Source organism: Macaca fascicularis, chromosome 1 (genome assembly GCF_037993035.2).
Source record: "Macaca fascicularis isolate 582-1 chromosome 1, T2T-MFA8v1.1".
NCBI lineage: Eukaryota > Metazoa > Chordata > Mammalia > Primates > Cercopithecidae > Macaca > Macaca fascicularis.
The window spans coordinates 2,997,018-3,022,255 of NC_088375.1; the positions used below are offsets into that span (position 1 = coordinate 2,997,018).

Here is a 25,238-nt window from a genome sequence, read left to right on the forward strand (position 1 = left end):
GAGTGACCGCTAATAGGTCCAGAGTTTCCTTACGGAGTGGTGAAATATTCTGGAATTACATAGTGGTGATGAGTGTACAATTTTGCAACTATATGAGAAACAACTGAATTGTATACTTTAAAAGCATGAATATTACAGCACATGACATATTTCAATTAAAAAAACCCAAATCCAAAATTTCAGTATATGCATGATCAGAAAATCAACAACCCAGTGGCTTAGCTCGTAGTCCTTGTACCTGTTTTAAGACTTCTGTTTCTTATACTTTGCCTACTGTTCCCTGAATGATCTTCCACAGTGACTTATTTCATGGAGGTAAAAACTTTCCGTGAACTCTCATTGCTTTTAGTTAGGTCTGTGCATATGGTTGGGCAGGCTGTGCTCTGCAGAAGTCTGAGAAATGTCTTTCTCATCCTGCTTGTTCAGATGAATTCAGACTCCTTACCTGACATTTAGGACTGTCTGCATCTTAGTTCCACCCTACCATTCATCAACTTCATTCATTTATATGCCCACTCATTCACTTATTCATTCATTCATTTTATTTGTATGTTCCTTGGTTCCTATGTTGGTTCGTTCATTCATTTACTCACTCATTCATTCATTTAACTGTATTCCTTATCTTAAAGTTGCCTACTGGTTGTTACGTTCTCCCTGCCCAGTCCGCAGAGCCTGTGCTGTACATTGTCTCAACCTTCTTCCCACCTTCTTCCTCCAACTCCTGGATATATTCCCAAGGCCCTGCTTCTATCCTGCATTATTTTTGCACCGTTCTTTTGCCATTGCAGAGTTAGTCGTTTTTTCCTTTAAGTGCCCAATACATGACAAAAGAATGTTCCATCTCAGATGGGCAGCGTGATTCAGGACTGTCTCCGGGCTCCTCCATGAGGTGTCTGAGGTGTCTGCCTTTCTTTCAACTTTAAAATCTGACTGTGGCGGACCTATGCTTTTGGAACTGGGGCTGGGTAGCCAACTAAAAACTGGAGAGCTGCTCTTCACCTGGATAGCTCGTTTTTATGTTGTTGTAGGATGATAACCACAAATCAAGGCACAGCTACCTTTTTATTCGAGCTGGCCTGAGAGCTTTACATTCTGCAGAAGGTGTTATATATGCTATTGACTCCAGTCTGTTGGTGCTAAGTTGAAATGCTGGTTTGGAAACATGTGCAGTTCATGGTGTACTTGAAGATTTCAGGACATGAATGACAAACAGTACCAATAACTCTCTGATCTAACAGTGAGAAGTTATCAGCAGGCACTGCCAGATTTGGGAATACTCAGCTTTTCTCACATTGTTTTCTTTCTTATTTTGCATAAGTGAATAAAGGATGATTTTGGAAAGCCTTATACTTGATATACATTATATAATCCTAGAGGCCTTTAAAAAACACAGAAAACTTACTTGAATGCTTGAAAGGTCATGGGCCAGAGTTTGAACTAGATAACTCTTAGCAGTTCCTTCTACTTGTATGATCTTATATACTTCTCTTTTATTTAAAATTTCATTTTGGTTTGTGTATGAAAATAATTTTAGCTGTATATGTCTTCTCTGTTCTTATATAATATGTATACATTATACATATATGTATACATTATATATATATACGTGTGTGTGTGTGTATGTGTGTGCCTGAGACAATCGCCAAACTCATTTTAATTATGAAACTTTAAGGTGATTGATACTGGGATCACGTTTGCCTCTGCATCTTAAGCAAATTTACATTCTTTGCCTAATGACTTCTATATTTGCTAGCATGGACTTGTCTTGAGATGACTCAAGGAATGTTACTGGAAGCGATAGTTGTGTGGAATAATTTGACACATATCCCTAAGATGGCTTACTTTTGACCCTGTGTCATTTTAGAACATACTTAAGCTGTGCACATTGGGATGGCTTCCAAAAGTTTAAATTTTTAGGATTTAATTAGGTCATACAATATTAATTAATAAAAAACTTTTTGAATTGCCATTTGTGTTCGCAGGTAATGGGTCTGATGCTCCATATAGAAGGATGAATGAGACCAAAGTTCCTACTCTAAACCATTTACAGAGGAGTAGCGAGACCCATTAAAAAAGATGTGAAACAAAAGCTTTCAGGTAGATGACTGAATCATTGTAGTTCTTCAGTATATTATGACAGAAAAAAGAGCCAGTTTTTGAATTTTTATGAGCATGTTATAGTTTTAAATAATGTGATTTTCTTGAACTGTAATATTGATGTAATTCTGAGTGAGAGAAGCTGTTTTGCATTTCCAGTTCTTACTGCCTACTTCAGCACTAACCAAGGTACCGAACAGTGGCCCCTGTAGCATATATGCTAAGTTTTTTTTTTTTTTTTTTAGCTTGACTGGGAACGTTTTCTTGGGAGCGTAATTTTTAGGTTGGTGTGTTGTGCAAACAAGCACCCTTTAAAAGTAGCTATTTTTTAGCATTTAAGTGGAAATTAAAAATGGGTCATTAAAAGGTGGGGGAAGAAAATGTGGTCCATGGATTTCAGTTGCATATGGGTGTAGATGCAAATGGAAAGCTGCATGGTTATTGAACCCTCTATAAGTCAGAGGGTCCTATGTCTCCTGTTCAGAGATGCTGCTTATATTTAAATAATATTATGGCCATTGGGGAATAAACCAGTGGTTCTTAACTTCTTTTGATTCACAGATTCTTTTGCGAAACTGTGCACATATATGTACAGATAAAAAATTTGCGTATTATCTCAATGGATTCCTGGGTTCTGAAGCATATTAGTGGACCTGCTATGGGCATATAAATAGTATGTGTTAATTTATGTTATGAAAATCACAGGTATATAATTTAAATTTTGTGTATAAAATTTATAAATTATCTAGATTACGAATTGTCTACATGATCTAGCTGAATTGAATACATAAGTGTTTATTATAAGGCATTTAATAAACATGTATAAATGCCTTATATAAAAAGCTGCATTTTAAATTATGTTTAAGTGGAGCTTAGGTTGGAGTATACTTTTGGAGTACTATTTCTAAAAGAGAATATTTCCAAGTAAAGGCTATTCCTCCTGAAATGTCAGTCATATGCCACTTCTAGAAGAAAAGGTGGGAAAATAAAAACATTTTCTTAATGTAATACTGCAGGCGACAAAGTGAGCTGACATGCTTATGAAGCTAGGTGTAGGAGATGTGATATATAAAGGAAAATTAAAATGTCATCTTATCTGAAGGTTCACTAGTCATTTCCCTGGGCTGTCTTTAGCCTGTGCATGGAAATAGGTTCTTCTGGTCCAAATATAATGCACTTTTAATTAGTTGACCATAACAAGAATACATTTCTTTTGAAGTGCTTTTAGTGTAAATATGGCAATGGTTTAATATGGAGTTTTAAAATGAAATGTTAGGGTATAATTTTAATTATATAAATAATAGCTACAGCAGTGTCATTTGCTGGCTCAGCTGTGGCTATTATAAAATAGTGAAATGTTTTCAAGCTTTTTTTTTAATAGTAGTTGAGTTCATTGAGCGTGTTCATTCAGCTTGCTCACACATGTGCTCTCCCTCTTTCTCCTTCTTTTTATAAAATAATGTAAAAGCTGAAATTTCCTTAAGAAGATGTTTCTCCTGATGCCCTTTAGTAAAGCCTTGTTCCATTAGTATCAGCCAGTCATGATGACATGGACCAAGAAGGTAGTTGCTGGTGAGGTAAGCGGTTGTGACAGGCCCCTTTGGCCCTTCTTTTCATGTAAATTCTCAACTAAGGAAAACTACATTAAAAACTGAAGGAACAATGAGATATTATCATTAGATAATAAGTTTAACAACGCTCAGGTCTTTAGAAGTATCTATTTACTTTTTCAGGTTTTTCATTTAGTAAAGTATGGAGATTTGTTATGGGAAACATTCTCATCCTTTCCCTACTTGGTGGGAATTGGACCAACAGATGTTTTCAGTAACTCCAAGAGCCTGGGAATGGAATCTTACGATATGTAAGATTAGCATGTATAAACTTAGCATGTATGCTGCAGGGGCTGCTGTTTGGTACCTTGGTTAGTGCTGAAGTAGGCAGTAAGAGCTGGAAATTCAAAACAGCTCCTGTCACTTAGAATTACATCAATATTACAGTTCAAGAAGATCACATTATTTAAAACTATAACATGCTCATAAAAATTTCTGCTTTTCCCTCAGTCATGCCATGGGTTGATTTAAATGACAAGCTTTGGGAAAGTCATCTTTTCTGCATTAAATCAAATGTTCAGTTGTTCGAACTTGAGTTTTGAGAGTTCTTTATATATTCTAGGTACTATCCTAGATACTATTCAATTCTTTTGGATGTATACCCATAAATGGGATTACTGGATAATATGGTAATTATTTTTAGTTTTTTTTTTTTTTTAAGAAATGCCCTACTGTTTTTTTGTAGTTCTTATAGCACCTTTATATCTCTACCAACAGTACCCAAGGGGTTCAGTGTCTCTACATCCTTGCTGCCATTTCTTCCTTTCTGTTTGTTCAATAGTAGCCATCCTAGTGAATGTGAAGTGGCAACCTCATTATGGTTTCAGTATGCATTTCCCTAATGACTAACGATGGTGAACATCATTTCACGTGATTGTTTGCAATTTGTAATTCTTCTTTGGGGAAATATCTGTTTGAGTCCTTTCCCCATTTTAAAAATTGGCTTTTTCCTTTTTTGTTGTTGAGTTGTGGAATTTTCCATATATTCTGGATATTATACCCTGACCAGATAAATGATTTGCCAGTATTTTCTCCCATTTTGTAGATTGCTTTTTCACAATGTTCATTGTATTCTTTGATACATGTAAGTTTTGAGTTTGACGTAGCCCACTTTATCTGCTTTTACTTTTGTTGCCTGTGTTTTGTATCATACCTGAGGAATCATTGCCCAAGCTAATGCCATGAATCCTTCCTTTATGTTTCTCCTGAGAGTTTTATAGTTTTAGGTCTTTTGTTTAGGTGTTTTAATTTTTGTATATGGTGTAAGGAAAGTGTCCAACTTCATTCTTTTGCATGTAGATATCCAGTTTTAACAACACCGTTTGTTAAAAAGACTGTCCTTTCCTCCATTGAATGGTCTTAGGACTCTTGTTAAAAATTATTTAACCATATAGTTTTCTAATCCATGTACATGGATTGTTTTTTCATAACCCAATTAATTTTTTAAAAACATAAATTCAGAACCTGGAATTTAATCTGGGGGAATGTAATCTTGTTTGGTTAGGCCTGTCTTCTAATCTGATGAGTTTCTTGTAAAGCTTTTGAAAATATATAAATTTAATATATTCACTATGTCTCCCAATTTTATGTCATCTCTATATGTGGTAGGCATACCTTTCCTGATCTCAGCCAAGTTGCTGATGGGCATGTTCAGTAGGATTGTCCCAACTCCAGGACTTAATAACAACCCGTTAGAGATAGTGCTAAAAATTGAATTTCAACATTCATTTTTTGGTGTATATTCTTTGGGTATGTTGGAAATATAACTGATATCATGCCCCTGTGGTTCTTCATTGTGCTCAGAAGGACATGAAGAATTTCTCATTTAAACATTATAGTCTTTTTCTGACCTTCAGCCTTACAACCATATAAAAAAAGGGAAAATATTTAGTTTCATATAAAGTGTTTTAATGAAAATGTTCTGTTTTTAATTGGTCCTTGTCTTCACATGTGTTCATCATTGTTTAATAACCAGTTCTAGACTTCTATTTATGTTAGACTTAATCATTATCCTTGCATAAATCATAAAATTGTAGTTCAAACTTACCTTTTTAAAGAAATAATTTGTGTAGTCAGGAAGGGAATATTTCAATAGATAAAAAACAATCAGTAAGAGTTATAGCTGAAATTTATGTTCTGTCTCTCAAAGTGCTTAGCACAGGGTTGGGAATATATGATACATCTCAGATCATTTTGGGTTGACTATGAAATAACGGAAGTATATATTCTTTCATGCAGGGAAAAGAAAGAGAGATCAGACTGTTACTGTGTCTATGTAGAAAGGGAAGACATAAGAAACTCCATTCTCACCTGTACCCTGAGCAATTGCTTTGCCCTGAGATGCTGTTAATTAATGTAACTTTGCCCCAACCTTGAGCTCAGAAAAACATGTGTTGTATGGAATCAAGGTTTAAGGGATCTAGTGCTGTGCAGGATGTGACTTGTTAACAAAATGTTTACAGGCAGTATGCTTGGTAAAAGTCATCGCCATTCTCCAGTCTCGATAAACCAGGGGCACACTGCACTGCGGAAAGCCTCGGGGACCTCTGCCCTGGAAAGCCGGGTGTTGTCCAAGATTTCTCCCCATGTGATAGTCTGAGATCTGGCCTCATGGGGTGGGAAACACCTGACTGTCCCCCAGCCCGACACCCATGAAGAGTCTGTGCTGAGGAGGATTAGTAAAAGAGGAAAGCCTCTTGCAGCTGAGATAGAGGAAGGCCACTGTCTCCTGCCTGCCCCTGGGAACTGAATGTCTCGGTTCAAAACCCGATTGTACATTTGTTCCTCCCATAGGGCGGAGATAGGAGAAAAACCGCCCTATGGCGGGAGGTGAGACATGTTGGCAGCAATGCTGCTTTGTTATTCTTTACTCCACTGAGATGTTTGGGTGGAGAGAAGCAGAAATCTGGCCTATGTACCCATCCAGGCATAGTACCTTCCCTTGAACTTATTTGTGACACAGCTTCCTTTGCTCGCATGTTTTCTTGCTGACCTTCTTCCCGCTACCACCCTGCTCTCCTGACGCATTCCTCTTGCTGAGATGGTGAAAACAGTAAATAAATACTGAGGGAACTCAGAGACCAGTGCCTGTGCAGGTCCTCCGTATGCTGAGTGCCGGTCCCCTGGGCCCAATGTTCTTTCTCTGTACTTTGTCTCTGTGTCTTATTTCTTTTCTCAGTTCAGTCTCTCGTCCCACCTGACGAGAAATACCCACAGGTGTGGAGGGGCAGGCCACCCCTTCACTTTCATTGTTATTCTCATGGTAGAGCAGGCATGGTCAGCCTTATGAATAAGAACCTAAGGTCCTTCTAAGTGAAAGTGCAGGCACTCAAAGTCCTGTCTTTGACTCAGTGTTTCACCCTTATTCCTTCTTACTGATTGACTGATTGGATGTTTACATGATTCATTCATTCTTTCATTTAGCAAACATTTCCTGAGCCACCATCATGTACATAGTGTTTTGTTATAATAATCTGGAATTAAACACGCTAAGACCTTTGATCTCATACAATAGAGGGAAATAGGGCAGTGGAGGCAAACCCTATGATACTACTAATCATGATAAAATATACGTCGTTTTAAAGATAAAATGTATGTGTGTTGGGAATGCAACGGAAGACATAAGTCATTATGACTGTGAGGACTGGAACTGTCTTCATGGGAAAAGTAGAACGTGTGCTGATTTCAAATTTCAGTGGCAGCCAAGTGGGGGGAATGAGGAAGCCACACAAGGAAGGTTCCTGAGCCCATGGAAAGGACTTTATCTGCTTCTAGTCCTTGGAGCATAGAGCGTGTGTAGTGTACAGGACTAGCAGTGTTAAGATGAGGTTTGAGGCCGGGCGCGGTGGCTCAAGCCTGTCATCCCTGCACTTTGGGAGGCCGAGACGGGCGGATCACGAGGTCAGGAGATCGAGACCATCCTGGCTAACCCGGTGAAACCCCGTCTCTACTAAAAATACAAAAAATTAGCCGGGCGTGGTGGCAGGCTCCTGTAGTCCCAGCTACTCGGGAGGCTGAGGCAGGAGAATGGCGGGAACCCGGGAGGCGGAGCTTGCAGTGAGCTGAGATCCGGCCACTGCACTCTAGCCTGGGCGACAGAGCGAGACTCCGTCTCAAAAAAAAAAAAAAAAAAAAAAAAAAAGATGAGGTTTGATTATGGGATTTCTTCCGTGCTCTAGAATGAAGGTTGGACCTTATTCTCTGTTAAGTAAAGAGCTGTTTAAAGTTTCCAAGCAGGAGAATGAAATGATTATGACGATCTAGAAAGATAATTCTTGTTAATGGCATGAAATATAGATTAGAGAGTCAAGACTGGAAGGAAGGAGCCCAACTCTCAAGCCAGTGCGATAGTTCAGGCAGGAGAAATGGAAAAATACAGAACTGGTCTCTCACAAAAAGGTCAGAACTATCTGGAGTGCAATGAGTGGCATATAACTGCTGCTTTTCATCCAAACAGCATTTCCTTTTTGTGATTAGGGAGACATTAAAATTCTTTGTTATGTAACGAGAATAAAAATTGGATTTTTGAAAACAAAAATACCCTGTTTTTACTTAAGGTTTCTATCTTCTTTTTGCATAATAAATATGGGTTGTAATTTTCTTTCACTGATGCAGTTTTTAATTTTAAAAGGGTAGTCACTCCATAAGAATCAGCACTTTTTAGCATAAATGGTCTTCCTGTGGGAGGCAGTCAATCTGACCTGCCTGTATTTTAATGTAAATATTTTGGTTTTCAGGAGACATAAAATGGATTCAGTGCTTGTAAGTGGGAGCTCAATTAAGAAATTACTCATAACACTGTTTATAACACTGAAAATATGGAGGCCTGGAAACTTCATGAAAAGTTGGACAAGCCTAAATGTTTTTAGTGATAATTTTGTCTACATATTAAACGTTAAAGCTTTCATCCTAAATTGTAGCCTCTCAAGGTGAAGAGTTCCCTCCACTTATGATAGGATGAATTCTATGATGATAGAAAAATTGAACATAAAAAATTTTTCTCCTGATGACTTGCTGTGGTCACCTGCCTCTGGGGAACCTGTTTTCTGAGGATATTCTTTCCAATATTGCACTTGCACCTCATTCTGAAATTATGGAATCAGTATTCTTAGTTTCCTCTTCTCTCTGCCTTTAAATAGAAGTAGACATAGCTACAGTTATATGTTTGACTTGCCAGAATTTTCAGTTTTCAAAATGCCTACTCTGAAGAGCATGGTAAGGAAGTATTTTTTGCTGTGGGATCATAATTGTTTCTATGCACAAATTTAGTGCGTACACTCTTTTCTTGACTAGCTAACAAGTACTATGGGCTTATGTCCATTTTTCAGTCTTTAAAAAAAAGAGAAAGAAATGTGTTCAGAACTTTCTCAACTTGATGGGGAAATGATTCATGTTACGTGAACAGATGAGTCCTCTCCATGGCAGCCTCTTGCATGTAAACTCTAGTGAGGCCCTTGACACATTTTACTTTCCTTATGTGTACAGGCTCTTTATTCAGGTTTGATTAAATGGCAGAACAATAGCTGTGGACTGTCTTGGTTCCCTTTGGGCTACTTTGGGTAGTGAATGTGCAGCAAAGATGCCGGGAGTCGAAAGGAAACGGCGCTGAATGTCGAAAAGTCAGTCCCTCAAAGATAGTTTCACCAAATAAGAAAATAGAAACTCTCACAAAAAGGCTGAGGTCAACCATGCTTTGCTCTATCCTTAATTCCCACCCCCCCCTTTTTTTTTTTACTTTTACTGTATTTGATGAATAAATTTCCTTTTACCTCATGTAATGTTTAGGTGTAAATCTTTCATGTTTGTAAAGGTGTGAAGTCAACATTACCTGTTAAAGCTTTCATGACCCCCAAATTGAACTATTCAGAAATACAAGTGCATGAAGATACTATTTTTAAAGGCTTAATTTTGTTAGAGCAGATTTAGTTTCATAGCAAAATGGAAAGATTTTGAAAACACAAAGATTTCCCACCATCCCCTGCCTGCACATTGACTTCCATCTCACATGGTTTTTGAAGGATTGCAATGAACAAGAATGGGATCAGCAGTGGGGCGGGTCACACACTTGTAATCCCAGCACACTGGGAGGCTGAGGGGCGCAGATCGCTGGAGCCCTGGAGCTCGAAGCTAGCCTGAGCAATGTGGCAAAACCCCGAAAAATACAAAAAAATCAGCAGGGTGTGGTGGCGTGCGCCTGTAGTTCCAGCTACTTGGGAGGCTGAGGTAGGAGGATCACCTGAGCCGAGGAAGGTTGAGGCTGCTGTGAGCTGTGATTGCAGCATTGCACTCCAGCCTGGGCAGCAGAGTGAGACCCCATCTCAAAACAAAACAAATCAAAACAAAACCAAGAAAACACAACACACGTACAAGCGCGCACACACACACACACACACACGCACAGTGGAGCTGACTAATCCAGATACTCCTTTCACCCCCTAAAGGGAGAAAAAGAGTATCTCAGCTGTACTGAGTTTCTGTTGTGGCGAATATGGAATGGGCTTTCAAGTCAGACTGCCCGGGCTCGAGGGCCGGCCCCACTGCTCACTAGCTGTACCATGTAGAACGACTGCTGCACTCTCTCTAAATCCCAATTTGTTCATCTATAAAGTGGGGATTAATAATATTTACCTTGCAGGCTTTTATAATAAAAATTAAATAAGATTTCTATGTAAAGCACTAATCAAGGTGCCTGGCCCATAGAAAGCACTCAGTAAATGGTATGTGCTATTGTTCATTCTTTCCACAAATACATACTGGTTAACTTACCCTGTTCCAGACACTTTGCAGCATGCTGGACTATATAGTGAATAGTTCCTCCCCTCACAGGAATATATTCTAGAGGTAGGAGACAACAATAACCCTAATAAAGGAGCCAATTACATTGTATGCTAGAAATTGGTAAAGCTGTGAAATAAAACTGAACGTCATAATAGAGATTGGGAGGAGGAGTGCAGGAATTGGGGCAACTTGCAATTTTACATAGGAAGTCACATTAGGCCTCATGGAGAAGACAACATTTCAACAGTGACTTGGAGGTATTTGATTGTTATTGTTACTACCAAACAGGACTTTGTTCTACCAAATAGGACTTTGCTTTATGCTTACATTTCTACCCTTACTGCATGTTGTAAAACTTGACAATAATAATAAATGCATACTTAATACTAACAATTAAAATACTAATACTAGAAAGTATAATCTATGTTTACACTCATTTTAGCTATATAATCTCATCTCCTTTTCGTATTTCTTTTTTTTTTTTTTTTTTTTGAGACAGAGTCTTGCTCTGTTGCCCAGGCTAGAATGCACTGGTGCGATCTTGGCTCACTGCAACCCCCGCCTCCCAGGTTCAAGTGATTCTCCTGCCTCAGCTGCCTGAGTAGCTGAGTTTACAGGCATGCCCTATCATGCCCAGCTATTTTTTGTATTTTTAGTAGAGGTGGGGTTTCGCCATGTTGGCCAGGCTGGTCTTGAATTCCTGACTTCAGGTAATCCGCCCACCTCAGCCCCCAAAAGTGCTGGGATTACAGGCGTGAGTCACCACACCCGGCCTCCTTTCCATATTTCACTCAATTCCACTGCACTGAGTTTAGGGATCAGACCAGTAAGGAAATTAGTTCTTTTTGTTTACAGACAACAGAAATTGAAGAAAACAAACTAGAAATTAGCTCCTTAAGGCCGGGCGCGGTGGCTCAAGCCTGTCATCCCAGCACTTTGGGAGGCCGAGACGGGCAGATCACAAGGTCAGGAGATCGAGACCATCCTGGCTAACCCGGTGAAACCCCGTCTCTACTAAAAAATACAAAAAACTAGCCGGGTGAGGTGGTGGGCGCCTGTAGTCCCAGCTACTCGGGAGGCTGAGGCAGGAGAATGGCGTAAACCTGGGAGGCGGAGCTTGCAGTGAGCTGAGATCCGGCCACTGCACTCCAGCCTGGGCGACAGAGCAAGACTCCATCTCAAAAAAAAAAAAAAAAAAAAAAAAGAGCTCCTTAAAAAGAAAATACTAAAGCAAAATACAGAATTCTTCTACAGATTCAGGACTTCTCAACTATCTTGTCTACTTTATCCAACTTTCCAATGCAGTATCATCACACTGAAACGCCAGTATTTCTGAAAATACTTGGACTCCCCTTTGTTGAAGTTATTGACAAAAAAAGCTCCCGCCTTTTCTGTGAATGAGAAACATTGAGGTGTTTGTGCAGTCTGTGGTTTGATGCTGTAGTTGACTCAGGGTGGCATGGGAACTGGTGCCCTGTTACCTCTTACAATAACCAAGCATCCTCAAAGAACAGGAAAAGCTGCCCTTTCAGAGTTCTAGATGGCATTAATCTGTATTTCTGTCTTCTAATCATGAGCAAATGATATTTTCCTTTTCAGAGCTAGCATCACCTTTTGGTACTTTTGCGCTTTACTTTCCTGTGTAGATCCATTGGAATCCACTCCCTAGGGTTTCTCTGTGCATCCAAAGCAGTGGTTACTAACCCTGTTAGATTCAATCTAACCCTATTAGATTCAATGCTGCATCTTTGTAAGATGTTTTGGAATATCCCCTTTATTTCTGAAATGAAATGTATTAATAATATAACCACCTCTGCACATAAATGTAAGTATTAAAATAGTGTTACAATTTTAATATAAAGAAAAGAGAAAGCTTTCAGTGCATTTTATTATGTAAATGCTTACTTGTTGACTATTCCTTGAGATAAAATGATGTCATCAGGTATTTGGACCTACTTGCAATGAATATATTTGGATTAAAGAGGAGTAAAACAACATTCAACCGAGTATTGGCAAAACCTTTTCTTTCTGTTGGAAGCTTTGAAATAAGAACTAAATAAGTATATACATAAACATACATAGAGTCCTACAAATGTAACATCTGTGTATGTAGATTGATGCCTGGGTGTTGTGTTGGTAATTTAAATGCCATGAATTGTTGACATGATTTTTCATAATGATGAACAACTCTTAGTACAATTGCAAACAACGCAAAGTATAATTCCTCTTCAATTCACATTTAAGGATGTTGCATTCCTTGATAATTCAGTGATTATTAAACAGTGCAAGAAACACTGGTGTCTGGAAGTAAAATACAGTTAGGCTTTATATTCAAAGAATTAACAGGATTTTCTCACCTACCAGCAAATCTGGTGGAACATTTGAAAGACTTGCAGGATACTGGGTAATTATTTGTTATCCAAGACTGCCCTGTCTAGGAGGCCTGGCTATAGTGTGCCACGTGCCATTGTGACCGTGAAAAATACTGAAAATGGCCCTAGGACCCCCACTGAGAACCACTGATCTAAAGCTCCTTTGCAGTGCTCATGCCTAAATGGGGATCCCATCCAAGCTGCAGTGCCCTGGCGCTCCATGATTTAGCTTGGCACGGCTCTGCGCCATGTATAAGTAACGCTTCTTAGCGCTCTGGTATTATTCTGCTTGAAGCACTTTCCAGATGGCTGGCTGATAGCTTCTGGGGATACTGAAATGCTATTCCGATGGTTTCTAACCCCCCAGTCTCTTCCTTCCAATAAATCTTATAGATTCCTCCAAGGTTATTGTGTGTAAAACGGATACAGTGGATAGGTAGTTGCCACTCCTTTTTACTGCTCCTCTAATTGCAGATTATGTTTTGTTGGTGGTGGTATTTTGTTGATGGGCTGATTGCTTGATTGGCTGTTTTCCTTTCTGTCATCATCTAAGGTTCATAGCCCCATTACCTACATTTGTCTGTTATTCAGGATCCCTGTCACCACTTCTGATCCTGATCACATCACTATTGTTTTTGCCATTGCCATGCTTTCTTTTATTCTTCTTAGCTTTACCAAAGTGGCTTTTATTATATGTTACCATTCCATCAAAATATGTCTTTCCTTCCAGCTCACAAATCATGGTCCTCGGCTGAACTTTAAAAATTGTTCTATACTCAGTAGATTACTTTAAAAATATTAAATAGGTTAAAAAATTTAAATTTTATTTGTTCATTCCTCTTTGGTCTATCTATATCAAAGTGAAGAGGTATCGGAAAGACCTGGTTTCTAGAAATCTCAAGTTTTTTTGTCATAGAAACTTGTCAAACATAGTATGGTTACCCCATTTACCACATAGCTACAGTGGGATTTTGTCTGAGGAATTTGAATTTGGCGTAACAGGCAACAAAGAGCCAGTGCATATTCTTCGGATAAAATAAAAATGATGAGAGTTATAGTCTACTGACTTAAATAGTATTCATTATGCAGGGGTTTTTGAAGAGCATTGGATGCAGATTCTACTGAAGTACTAAAGGAAGATTATTCAAAGTTTTAAATATGCTGCCATCAACATCTTTACTAACTATAGCAAAGTTCCATAATCACTAAGACATCATAAATCCATAAGGGAAATTCCAGATTTTGTTTTAAGTAGATCACTCTGTTACAGTGTCATGGGTGGCCTGGGGGGAGGCTTGTCCAGGTCTCTGTGTGTGATCATCAGATACATCAGACTATCCTCAACCAGGATATATTCTAGCTGAAGACACCACACCGGTTGTTTTCTGTCTTATATTATGCTGGTTGTGTCCCTCTCCAGCCCTATGTCATCTGCCTTTCATTGTAATTACTCTTTTACTCATTCATCTACCTCATTAGGTTGGAAAAACCAAGGGATAGTCTAATGCATTTTTTTGCACTTACATTGCCTGGCTCAGTGTTTTGCACTTAATAGGTGATGGATACAAGTCAGGAAATTGGCTCTATTCAAACTTCACCTTATTTGTGGACAGCATCTTTGGATTTTATGCAATTTAATTACCTTCAAAGACTTAGTGATTTGATTGATAAAACCTTTAAAAAACCTCATAGAACTGTAGTCTTTATTGCTGGAGTAACTTTTCATTTTTTCTTTCTTTCTTTCTATTTACTTATTTATTTATGCATTCATTCATTCATTCATTCATTCATTCATTTGGAACTTTTTAAATAGTCACTTTGACCAACTCCACATTTTACAGACGGGGAAACAAACTAGAGAGGTTAAGTGACTTGCCTTAAATCCACAGCCAATTAGTGACAATATTGAGACTAGAACACAGGCTAAAGGTACTTTTTAAAGAGACTGTTTATCACTTATTAAAACTGTTGCTTTTGCAATAATAGTGATAGGATAATTCATTAATTCAACACTTACAGACTTTGTTATACACAAAATATGGTTTAAGTATTGGCAGTGAGGTAAATACAAAGACAACATTTTTTTTTTTTTTGTGGAAAGAACCTTAAATGGAGAGATTTTAAAATAAAGAAAATGTGGTATATTCGTAGATACAGTGACAAGGATGACAGAAATGACCTGTAGGAGGCGCTGACAGGAAGAAAGGCTGATGGCAGCTGATGCAGAACTAGTCCCATCTTTTGGTGCTAGGGCTGCCATTTCGTTGATAGTTCCTTTGTAAAACTGCGCATTTCTCAGGATAAAACAAAACAACAACAACAACAAAAAGGACAGTGTGCATGCATCCCTTTGTAATGTCTTAATTAGGTATTTTGGACTTAGCATACTACCTTATGTAAAACAATACAAGCATGTAATACAATTTTAATAGCTTCAATTTTATTAGGGACAAAAATATGAAGATGCAACCCAAGGACTGCCACCATTAGGAAAGTCAATGCAGAATGATTTGTGTATTTTGTTTGTTTGTTTGTTTTTGAGATAGAGTCTCACTCTGTTGCCCAGGCTGGAGTGCAGTGGTGTGATCTCAGCTCACTGCAACCTCCGCCTCCCAGGTTCAAGCAGTTCTCCTGCCTCAGTCTCCCGAGTAGCTGGCATTACAGGCGCAGGCCACGTTGCCTGGCTAATTTTTGTATTTTTAGTAGAGATGGAGTTTCACCATGTTGGTCAGGATGGTCTCGATCTCTTGACCTCATGATCTTCCTGCCTCGGCCTCCCAGAGTGCTGGCATTACAGGTGTGAGCCACCATGCAGGGCCAATGCAGAATGATGTAGGCTGTTGCATCAGATGGCTCTTGTGTTTAGATGATCAACTACTTGCACCTTGAAGTTCTCTTTAATTTTGGATTGTTTTGAACATACTCAGCTCCAGTTATCTGAAAGGTGTTCTGATACTTTAAAATTTCAGATTTCTGTGATTTTGAACTTTGTAATTGTTATTCAATTTTCAGTGAGAGAACAGGGTAAAAGAGGATAATTCATTGTAAAGGACAGTCTGTTATCGCCTCTTAATTTTTCCCTTTAACTGCACTCCACTGGGTATTATAGAGATAGTGTTTCATGGAAATCAAAGCAAAACCAAAAACCTCAAAGTATGTTTTCCCTTGACAGAAACTTCCTATGAAGAAGTTCTGTGACCATTGATTTAAAATGGACCTCTTTTGGGAGCCGTGCGATTTGCCTGAAGTTAATAATGGCTGTACCTGCCACTGTGTTTTTCAGTGCAGATGTGAACTTAGTCCTGGAGAGCAGGGGCATGTTTGTTTGGTGTCCTTGGTTAGGACATCAGCTGAGTTTGGCCCGGTCACCATACACAATGCCGTCTTATATTTGGTTACTGAGCAATCCAGAGTTCAATGAAAGGGTTCAGCTAAGAGTTAAATGAAACGTGTCCTTTAGTCAAGTATGTGATTTGGTCTTTAATTAGATGGTGCACTTTTGAAAATTACTTGGCAACTAGGGATATTTCATTAACATGTAATAGGATTAATATTTAGTGAATCATTTTTGAAATACATGACAGATGTTTGGAGTCTTGGTAATTTGTCATATGGTAGCAAGCAGTAGTTTTCAGAATTCTTAGTTTTGTCATATAGGAATACACCTTCACAAGGGTGTGTGACTCTGTGTGTTTGAGAAACAGCACTCACTTTGTTGCTTAGGCTGGAGTGCAGTGGTGTGATCTCGGCTCTTGGCACACTACAGCCTCAAACACCTGGGCTCAGGTGATCCTCCTGCCTCCGCCTCCCAAATAGCTGGGACTGCAAGTGTTCATCACCATTCCTGGCTAATTTTTTAAATTTTTCATAGAGATGGGATCCTGCCATGTTGCTCAGGCTGGTCTCGAACTCCTGGTCTCAAGAGATCCTCCTGTCTCTGCCTCCCAAAGTGCGAGGATTACAGGCAGGAGCTACCATTCCTGGCCCTACATTCTTTATAAGTGTGTCTACTTATCTCAAAATAATCTTAGAAATTCTTTTCTTTTTAATTAGTCTTTTCTTCCCATTCATTCTGCAAGGGATGTATATTTTTGAGATTTTGGAGAATGAGAGTTTTCCCTTTAAAATTGAACTATTTTTGAATACCACTCCAGGTCTTTGGAGATGGAATATGTTATCATCAAAGAGGATGTAGGTGTGGTATTAACTGAAGCTTCATTCTGAACATGGAAAATTTAATTATCTTGTGATATTTTATGTGATGAGAACTCTGTAGTAATCTCTTTGCTGTATTGTGATGCTCCTGTCATGGATGACATTCCCAGTCTCTGTCATTAACACTGTGCTCTCTTCCCTGTAATGACATCACTGATTACTCATTTTAGAACCAGTTTCTAGCATGTGTTCTTCCTACTTCCTGCAACAGTAATTTTGTAGTTACTCCCCTGAGGGGCAAGTCTTTATCCTTCCATTAGATGGGTTCGGTATGAGCTGCTACTAAGTTTAGGACATGAAAGAGAGATAATCAACACTGTTACTTCTTTGAGAATACACTGAAATTAAATAGGTAGACTAAAAACTACACTGTATCTTAAGTCAACTTCTGTTCATTTTAACAGACATTTATTTGAATTTTGGACTCTTTCATTTTTAAAAGATTACAGTTATAATGAACAATAATTAGGAAAGCTTTTTTTTTTTTCCTCCAAAATGGAAGGAATTTCAAAATTCATAGTAATGGTGAAAAGTAAAGAAAAAGAAATAACCCTAAATGCAAGACAGACCAAGAAACACGAGAGAGGACCATCAGTTAGCCATGATCTGACTCAGTTTTCTAGAGCGTGAATAATTTCCAAATGGTTCTTTGTTGCAACACATTTACTAGGTGGCTTTAAAAAATACTCATAGAGCAAGAGAAATTATGTATTAGACTAATGTCCTAGTAAAATATTACTTTTGTTTTGTCTTTATATCACAAAATATTTAAAGTGTAGTATATAATAGGGGCTAGAGATTGCAGACACTACATGATGTTCTGTCTTAAAAGCTGTATTCATGTTTTCTAATATTCTTAGAATGTATCTTTCTCAAAGCAAGAACTGTGTTTTATTCGTTTTTGTATCCCCACTGTAGAAATGTGGAATGAACATGAGATTAAAGAAAGCCATCCTTCATGTAGTCATTTTTGTCAACACCGAGAAAATACTGACTGAGCAGGTGGTGTAAGCCGGGCATGGTGCTCAGAGGTGAGGGTACCAGCTCGTGTGATAGGTGGTCCCTGCCCTTCTGGATCTCACAGCCTAGCAGGAGAGACAGATGTGTACATAATTAACCCCAAATACATTATTCGGTGGTCTGTACAGAGTGTCTGGAAGCACACAGGAGGGATGGTTGGGTTGGAGATGATTTCACAGAATAAATCACATTCAAGTTTGGCTGGCCTGTGGCCCATTATTTGTAAATCAAAATATTGGCTATGTAGCCAATGTCATTATGAGCTTCGCAGTATGCCAAGGGCTGAAGATGTAGAACTGGACACAGCATACTCCCTAAATATTGGCCATGTAGCCAGTGTCGTTCTGAGCCTCGCAGTATGCCAAGGGCTGAAGATGTAGAACTGGACACAGCATGCTCCCTAAATATTGGCCATGTAGCCAGTGTCGTTCTGAGCCTCGCAGTACGCCAAGGGCTAAAGATCTAGAACTGGACACAGCATACTCCCTAAATATTGGCCATGTAGCCAGTGTCGTTCTGAGCCTTGCAGTATGCCAAGGGCTAAAGATATAGAACTGGACACAGCGTACTCCCTAAATATTGGCCATGTAGCCAGTGTCGTTCTGAGCCTCGCAGTATGCCAAGGGCTAAAGATACAGAACTGGACACAGCGTACTCCCTAAATATTGGCCATGTAGCCAGTGTCGTTCTGAGCATCGCAGTATGCCAAGGGCCGAAGATCTAGAACTGGACACAGCATACTCCCTAAACTCAAGAGCCCATTGATTTGTAGAAGACAGACACATATACAGATGTTTAGGAATCCAACAGGTAGAAGCTGTGAATGGGATGCTGTGAAGGGAGGAGGAAGACTGAAGAGGAGGGCCATAGGAGGCCTGGGGAGGGAGGCCCGGCAAAGACTATACAGGAAGGGACCCCTGCGTTGAGGAAGGGGGACTAGGAATTTAGTAGGTCAGCAGAGGGTGGATTAAGGTCTGGTCTCAGGCAGTGAAACCCCTCATCTATGAAAATTTGGAGCATGATAAGTGATGGGGTTCAGGACATGCTACCCCAAAATACGGCATTAGAACAAACAGCAGAAGCAAGAAGGTCGCTCTTATCTTCTCCTCCTCCTTATCTCCTGAAGCAAGTTGTAAATCTTTCATTCCAGAGGCACTCTCTATACGTGGAGAAGGGAACATCCTTATCCTCAAAGACAGAGATACCAAGAAGAATGTGAACAAACAGGCGTTGCTAAGTTTCCCCCAATTTATTACCGTTAGATCATATTCCCATTGTCCAATCACACTTCCCCATAACTGTCTGGTCTTCACGAAACCTAAGCATAAAAATACACCAGTTTCCCTGCTTCTTTGGGTCTTCATGTCTAAAGGCTCCTGGATCACTTAAAACCTACATTAAAATAAATGTATATGCTTTTCTCTTGTCAGTCTGTCTTTTGTTATAGGGATCTCAGCCATGAACTGATGGGTAAGAAGAGAAACATTTTCCTCTCCTACACAGATAATAGAATTCTTAAGAAAAATAGTGTATGTTGTGCATGGCAGGAGAGGAAACTGGCAAGGAAGCAGGGCTTAGAACTTCTGATGGGTGATAGAGAGTTGTTCAAGAGTGAGTGTTTTAGGCCAGCTGTGGTGACTCAACGCCTGTAATGCCAGCACTTTGGAGGCCGAGGTGGATGGACCACCTGAGGACAGGAGTTCGAGATCAGCCTGGCCAACATGGTGAAACCCTGTTTCTACTAAAAATACAAAAATTAGCCAGGCGTGATGGCGCATGCATGTAATCCCAGCTACTCAGGGGGCTGAGGCAGGAGAATCGCTTGAACCCAGGAGGTGGAGGTTGCAGTGAGCCGAGATCATGCTACTACACTCCAGCCTGGGCGACAGAGTGAGATTCCATCTCAAAAAAAAAAAAAAAAATTAGTGTTTTAGTTACAGCTTGGACTTAGCTGTAAGACAGAGACCCAACTACAGGGGCGGAAAGATACAACAGTTTATGCTCTTATACAAGAGATGTCTAGGCTGGGTATGGTGGCTCACGCTTGTAATCACAGCACTTTAGGAGGCGAAGGTGGAAGGAGAGCTTGAGGCCAGGAGTTTGAGACCAACTTGAACAACATGGCGAGACTCTGTCTCTACCAAAAATTAAAAAAAAAAATTCAGCCAAGCGTGGTGGCATGCGTTTGTAGTCTTAGCTCCTTGGAAAGCTGAGGTGAGAGGATGGCTTTGGCCCAGGATTTTGAGGCTGCAGTGAGCTATGATTGTGCTACTGCACTCCAGCCTGGGCAACAGAGTGAGACCTTGTCTCTAGAAAAATAAAATAATAAAATTAAAAATAAAAATAAATGACATCTAGAGGGAAATATTCCAGGTCTGGAGTAGGATCTTTAAAAGGTCCTCAGATGTCAGTCACGCTTTCGCTTGTGCTGCACCTGACTTTCACCCTTAAGGTCCTGCATGGTTCAAAGTGGCTGCTGGAGCACCAGCCGTTACCCCTGCACTGAGAAAGAAAGGCAAGAGCCAAAAAGAGCACATGCCTCATACCTTTTAAGTTTAAGTTCCGATGAAGTTTCACACAACACTTCTCTTTAGCACACATTAAAAAAAATGGAGAGTCTGAAGGAAGAAGGGAGAATGGGTATTTCAGACTAGCTGGCATTTTCCATCGCATGGAGGTGTCTCCTCGATGTTGATTTATAAAGATTTCCCTGGCAGAGGATGGAGGATTTGTTGGAAAGGCTATGAAACCAGCAGAAACGAGCACTTCACAGTCTGTGTGCTTAATGTTTCCCATCGCTGACATTCTTGAGTAAGGGTAAGTGAAGGTTGTAGCTTGATTCATTTGGATCATTGGGGTGCAGGTGCCCCATATTGCACATGGTACCTGCACATGTAACTTCCTGATGGGATTTAATGTAGGCTTCTCGGGAGTCTCTATGGGTCTTCAGTGCATTTGAGATGAGGAATGGAGTTGAGTTCTATCTTCTGTGATTTCAGTATTTGGTACACTTTCTGCTTGGAAAAATCTCACCTGCTTTAAAAATATTTCCCACCCTTTGAATAACCTTAAAGTTATCATTTATGATGTTTTCTGCTTTGACTTTTTTCGGCCTCACATTTGAGTTCTGGAAAAATAAACTAAAAGCTACTATTTTTACCTTGAATTTATCCTTTGTTGTGTATTTAAAATAATTATTTGTGAAATTATTTAGCATTTCAGGTTTATATACCTCGTTGCTGAGAATTTTCAGACTCAGTATTGTTCGTGTAGTCCCTTACCTTTAAAAGTTCACTGTCAGCATTACACAGTTATTCGTCTTCGCCTCCTAGGACCTATACTGTTTGTACTATGTGTGATGATCATGATATTGTAACTATTAGCTCTTATGTTCCTAGCAGAAAGAAATTATGTCATGGACGGAATATGTAATTTGACCAGTGCAAAGAAATAATGTTATTCTACTGTTTTTCAGAAATGAAAGAACCAAATTTTTAGGTACACTTTTTCCTGTGTGACAAACCTGCACATCTGCACATGTACCCCGGAACTTAAAATAAAAGATTCTTGAAGTTTCTGACTACCTGCAAGACATAGTGGGTTTCTAAGTTTGAGAGAGAGAGAGAGAGATTGAGAGAGAGAGAGAGAGAGAGAGAGAGAATGCGAGCATTGGGGATCAGGAGTGGGAGGGAAGCCTTGCCTTGTCATTACCGAGTTTGCATAACTAGACACGTGGGTCAGATTTCAGAAAGCACATGAAATAATTTCAATTGTAATATGAAAATGCTTTTAAAAAATGAGATCGTCAGGCATCCTGGATGTGTTTCTGCTGTGAAACCTGGCTCTGAGGGGTGTTTTGGCATCTGGGTAGCCTGCCTGCTGTGTTTTGTTGAAGCAGAAGGGGGCAGCAGAGAATCCAACTAGAAAGCGCACATCCGTGTTGGTTCCTTCTCATGGAAGGTGCTGTGCAATGTAATATACTACAAGGAAATGAAAGTGGAAAGTTATATCTTTTATTTGTTAAATTCTAAAAATGATTGTAAAACATTTTCGGATAACACGATTCGGATTTCTACTCGTTCACTTATACAGATATTGCGAAGTGGATATATTTGTATGTTTTGTTCTAAGATCTGACAAGCAAGTGTAGAGTGGATTATTCGTAATTCACTACAGCTTTCAGTGGGGCTTGTTTTCCAGTAGACATTCTATGTGTTTATAGAAAAGCAGATGCTCTAGTGGGTTTTTGCAGTTCATTCTAATATGTTTATCCACTGGAGTAAGAGTTTTGAAGGAAAATCATTTCATTTCTTGTTAGAATTAAGGGAAGTTAATGCCTTTTGACTGAATTTTGGTTTTGGAGTCAGTTACTGGTCTAATTTTTTTTTGTTTGTTTTATTTTTAAAGTATTGCCTGCGACTATTTTCCCATTTGTTGAAAGGAACAAGGTCTAAGCTGACTGACTGGTTTCATGCCCTTAACCTTTGAAAATGTGGTGATTAATTAAAGCAGTACTATTTTTCTATAAACGATGGCCAACTCATGTTGATGGGCCTGGCTAGCTAGTTATATTTGCTATGTATGAAAGCTGTTCTATTTCTCATTAATATGCTGTATTTCTTTTTCTGTGATTAAGGATAGTAAGATAGCATAACTGAGGGCTTCTCACTGAAAGCCCATCTGGTATTTTGATGTATTCGATGTTTAAGATAATGGACAATGTTTAGTGGTTAACAGGAAACTAGTGCCTCTTTCCACTGACTTACAAGTAAAAAAAGGAGTCATTGAGTTATATGGTGTCTTCCTCTGCAGGACAGCCAGTGAAGATACAGCTGCAGTTCTGTTCCAAATCCATTATGTGGGTTTTATGTTTTGATAAATTTAATCTTTTGACTTGGTATAGCCCCATTTTATAAGATGAGCTGTGGAAGAAACCTCCTCAATGTGATTTACAAAGTGAGAAGTAAAGCGTTAACTCTACTGGTAAGGATTTATAGCATGGCATAGTATTAGCAGAAAATGTGTGTGTGTGTGTGTGTGTGTATGTGTGTGTGTGTGTCCATCTCAGGGTGCTTGAGGTATAGGATTACACTTAATTCTTTTTTTCTTTTTTCTTTTTTAGACAGAGTTTCGCTCTTGTCACCCAGGCTGGAATGCAGTGGCGCGATCTCGGCTCACTGCAACCTCTGCCTCCCAGGCTCAAGTGATTCTTGTACCTCAGCCTCCTGAGTAGCTGGGACCACAGGCACGTGCTACCACACCCAGCTCATTTTTGTATTTTTAGTAGAGACAGGGTTTCACCATGTTGGCCAGGCTGGTCTCGAACTCCTGACCTCAGGTGATCTGCCTGCCTCGGCCTCCCAAAGTGCTGGGATTACAGGTGTGAGCCACCACACGTGGCCAGGATTACAGTTAATTCTTACTGAAAGTACTTAGTGGCTTATCTATTCTTATCTCTTTCCAATCAATACTAGTCATCTCATTCTCTCTCTGTATGGTGGTTGTTATTGGATGAGTGCCAGTTGTATAAAAGTAATCGGTCTGATTTCTTCAAGAAACAATTTTTTTTCCTGTCATCTGTGACCTCATCTATGATACTAGGGACAACTGTCCAGTGAAAATGCACTGCTCCCTGGTGAAACCATACTGCTGTTTCCCTGCACATGTATTTGCCCTCTTGAAGCTGTAACTTTTGACTGAATGCCAGATGTTGTTATTTTATCTTTTTGGGTACTAGCTATTTTTGTATCCCTGCAATTATTCTTGAGCTTTTTTTTCCCCCTGTGACACAGTGAAGTTACTTGGAAACAGTTTTATTTAGTGTGTGTAGGGGAAGGGATCGTGCTTTTAACCTTTCTTAGGTGGGACTGGAGCAATATTTAGTGTAGTCACTGTGGCAAGGCTCTTTGGGTCTTCTATTCAATACCCCTTGAACCTTGAGGTTTTCTACTCTGGTTGATAGGAGCGGGCACTATTCTTGGCCATACCTGGCACCTGCTACTGTTACCTCTAACTGTTTCAGTTGGTCCTGTCCCAGCTTCAGGCAGTGTCTTCCTGTGCATGTGCTGATGAGTACTCTGTGGAATATTTAAGGTTAACCTTCTGCAGATTTGTTGATTTCTCTCCCTTTGCAGTTCTTTCCTCTCTGGTATTCTGACCTGTAAACTCTAGCCTTTTTTGGTCTCCCTATACTCTCAACTTTGTCACCTTAACTCAGGGGCTCCTTCAGGCTCCACCTGGCTGTTGCCTGTTGTGAGTGTGACCGGCTAAGGCTGGCTTCACGGGTAATAAAATAATTTACTGAAACAGATGTGAGTTAAAACCAAGTTTAGGCCAGGTGCGGTGGCTCACGCCTGTAATCCCAGCACTTTGGGAGGCCAAGGTGGGCGGATCATGAGGTCAGGAGTTCCAGACCAGCCTGGCCAACACGGTGAAACCCTGTCTCTACTAAAAATACAAAAGGTAGCCGGGCATGGTAGCACACACCTGTAATCCCAGCTACTTGGGAAGCTGAGGCACAAGAATCGCTTGAACCTGGTAGGCCGAGGTTGCAGTGAGCCGAGATCACACCACTGCACTCCAGCCTGGCGACAGAGTGAGACTCCATCTCAACAACAACAACAACAACAACAACAAAAACAAATTTATTAGCAGGAAAGTAGGTTGCAAGGAAGCAATGGCCAGCACAGCAGAGAAGAGGCTGTCTGCCCAGAGGCAGGGACTGAAAGGAAGTTTTCTAGGGCCATGTGGAGGGGTTATGTGCAGAGAGGGTTATACTGCTGGGGTATATGCAGAGCAAGGTATTTGGGAACAGGATGTTATACAAGCAGGTTGTTTGTGATTAGCTGTCTCTCAGAACAGTTGTTCTCCCCGATCTGGGGCTGGCCTCTTCCTTGTTGTTGCTAACAGACCTTGTCAGGACTCCACACTACCTACCTTCACTGTGTTCTGGAAACTTTCTTAATAAATTGGAGTGGTCCTTGTGTTTATTTCCCAGTCTCTTAGTGATTGCTGTTCTTGTTCAGTATCATGAACTGGATGTTGGTGTTAACGCATGGAGGGGTAAATCCAATTTCCATTATTACATCCTGGCTGGTCACTGAAATGTCTCTGTATAGATTCTTCCAACTGTCCCCGGTCAGACCCC

At 39.8% G+C, this 25,238-nt stretch overlaps 1 protein-coding gene across 10 annotated transcripts in view; it reads left to right on the plus strand.

Moving 5' to 3' along the window:
- SMYD3 (SET and MYND domain containing 3) overlaps nt 1-25,238 on the plus strand; it is a 765,785-nt gene that overhangs the window by 368,021 nt on the left and 372,526 nt on the right. Inside the window, exon 1 of one of the 10 annotated variants that reach the window (XM_065539558.1) lies at nt 1-25,238. This exon is cut by the window's right edge and continues 16,158 nt beyond it. The exons of the other annotated variants lie outside the window; for them this stretch is intronic. The gene's annotated coding sequence lies outside the window, so the exon portion shown is untranslated. 10 annotated transcript variants of the gene reach the window in all.